The sequence below is a fragment of the Fistularia commersonii genome, chromosome 5 (assembly GCF_037954325.1).
Source record: "Fistularia commersonii isolate RoL2024-O1a breed Wild chromosome 5, RoL_Fcom_v1.0, whole genome shotgun sequence".
Lineage (NCBI taxonomy): Eukaryota > Metazoa > Chordata > Actinopteri > Syngnathiformes > Fistulariidae > Fistularia > Fistularia commersonii.
Genome location: NC_141288.1, coordinates 13,384,599 through 13,387,697, shown reverse-complemented (window position 1 = coordinate 13,387,697; position 3,099 = coordinate 13,384,599).

Genomic DNA, 3,099 nt, shown 5'->3' with positions numbered 1-3,099 from the left:
TTTAACTGTCTTTCGGGTGAAGTTTAACGCCTACTGGATAAAGTGGAGGCAATTTTAAAGGGCCTTGATAGGTATGCTAATCACACACGGATTTGCGCTGTTCTGTGGTCGCGTCTCAGCCAATCAGAGCCCGGTAAAGTTTGCATAAGGAAGTGGGCGTGTGCGCGTGTACCCGGCCTCTGCTGCACACCTCCTCATTCACACGGAATCCTGGACTTAGAAAGGACATGTTTGATGTCTGTGAGGGAGGACACCATGCAGATCACTTGGGATGGGAAAAGTGTTTTAGTGGTGCAAATGTGTTTGTCAGTGTTTTGTTTGTTTACTGATGGCTGATAGCTCTCCATGCAAAAAGTAGACAAAGGTGAACGGTCTCAAATCAAAGTCCTCGTTAGATAGGAAAGCACTAAAACCCCTTTTTTTGTTGAAACAAGGCACAAAAGCAAAATTTCACTTGCCATGTTTACAATGGACCACATGAGAACCAAAGAACCAAGACTGGGGCAAAGAAAGGATGGAGCCCAATGAGCGTCTGTTTCCCCAGTGCTGCACTCTAGTGGATCTGTTCTGTCAGTTCAAGCAGCTGTACCTGGGAGCAGTTGGAGAAACCTCTCACAACATCTGGGAATAACTGTTCAGTTGTAAATGTGTGGCTGTATTACCCTAAAAAACAGAGGAAGAAAGAAAAATACTGATTATTTCTTTTGGTTTCTTAAAACTATATGTTTTAACTATATGTTTTTGTCCCTTGTTTTAGATATGAATTTAGAACTTGCAAGTCTCTTCTGCTTCTACTCTTTTCCTTTCGGCTTTTGCCTTCAGGGGTCGCCACAGCGAATCAACCTTCTCCATCTAACCCTATCCTCTTCTCTCACACCATCTACCTTCATATCCTCTCTCACTGCATACAGAAATCTTCTCTTTGGTCTTCCTCAAGACCTCTTGCCTGGCAGCTCTAGTTCAAGCATTCGCCTACCAATATATTCACTATCCCTCCTCAGTGCATGACAGAACCATCTCAAACTGGCTTCTCTGACCTTCTCGCCAAAACATCCAACATATGCTGTCCCTCTGATGGACTTGTTCCTGATCTTACCTATTCTCATCACTCCAAAAGAGAACCAACCATTCTGGCTGATAGTCTTCTACCGCATTGCACCCCTGACACTTTTCTCCATCCATTCCAACCTGCTTGGACCCATTTCTATACCTCTTTACTCTCTGTTGCTCTGGATTGTTGACACTAAGTACTTGCAATCCTCCAACTTCTTGAACCCCATTCCCTGTAGTCTCACGGTTCAATCCAGGTTCCTCTCATTCACACGAATATATTCTGCCTCGCTGTGGCTAAACTTCATTCCTCTCCTTTCCAGTGCATACCTCCACCTCTCAAGATTTTCCTCAGCCTGTTCCCTGCTCTCACTACAGATCACAATGTCGTCCATGGAGATTCCTGTCTAACCTCATTTGTCAGCCTGTCCATCACTACTGCAAACAAGAAGGGGCTCAGAGCTGATCTGTGATGGAGTCCCACCTCCACCTTGAACTTCTTTGTTACCCCTACAGCACACCACACCACTGTCTCACAGCTACATACACACATACATGTCCTGCACCAAGCCAAGATACTTCTCTGCCACTCCAGACATCCTCATACAATACCAGAGCTTCTCTCTTGGCACCCTGTCATATGCTTTTTATGGTCTACAAAAGTGCAATGCATCTCCCTCTGACCTTCTCTGTTCTTCTCTATTAGCATTTTCAAAGCAAATACTGCATCTGTAGTACTCTTTCAAGACATGAAGCCATACTGCTGTTCACAAATGCTGACTCCAGCTCTCAGTCTAGGTTCCACCACTCTTTCCCATGGTATACCCACCTTCCCTCTCTGCATTATGTCAACCAACTCTCAACCTTTTCCTGTCATAGTCCCAAAATTTAAAGTCCCTACTCTCAGTCCCAGACTCTTGCCTTTCCTCTTCTCTCTCTCTGCTTCCAAACACATGTAAGGGAAAATAAAAATAGCATCCAAGTGCACAGATAGTTAATATGTTCCACAAAAATAATTGCAGGAAGATGAATTGATGATAATATACTAGACTAACATTAATATACAATATTTGAAGTGTATTGCCCGACTGGAATGGCACATTCAGGGTAGGATTTTTGTGTGTATATGTGTGCATGTGTCATGTTATGTTCATTATTCTCACACGTTGACTGTCTTAGGTTGAATGTTTTAGGATCCCATTGTTTTGCCTACTGCTGTTGGGATTGCAGTCAGGGGGAATCTGGTGAGTATTTAGAGATTAAATACAAATCTTTATTTTCTCCAGATCAGGAGCTTTCAAAACTGTGTGAACTGGATGAGTGCATGCTGGTAGAATGTTAATGGATGAATTCCATGTATCAAATCATTGGCATTTATCTGAAAGATAACTTCAATCAACTTGATTAAAAAATAAGATGTTCAGGTTGCTGAAAAAGGATTTCCTCTGATATTTAGTGCCACCCTTTGGCGGGAAGCAAGACTGCATGACAACTGAAAGCATGAATAATAATAATTTAACCTTTAGTAATGCCCATAGGGAAGTTTGTTAACCTATCATATATGTAGGCATGCCATCCACCAGCACCAGGGGAGCAGTGTCTTGCTCACCAACACTTCGACACACTAGGAGGAGCCGGGAATTGAAACAGGAATGTTTGTTTCTAGGGACAATTGCTCAACCTCCTGTGTCATGCCTTCAAACCGATACTAACCTTAGGTTTATGAAAAGACAAATCACTTTAACTTTGTTCTTGAAAGCTGAATACGATAGATGAATACATTTGATTTTAAGATTTTGTTGTTTTTATTCAATTTTGGCTGGAGGGATATTTGGGGTCATGAGTCTGGGAGACAGACTTTTCCAGTCATCTTTATAAAATGGTGTCTTTCAACCATATTTATCTATATTTTTCAAACACTGAGGTAATTTGATGATTTTGCAGATAATTTCTTGAAGATTTCACATTATATTCTTGTCAAATGCTGTAACCTGAAATCCTGGTTTAGTCCATAATATACAGTACATCATGTTTCAGTCATTTTGATTT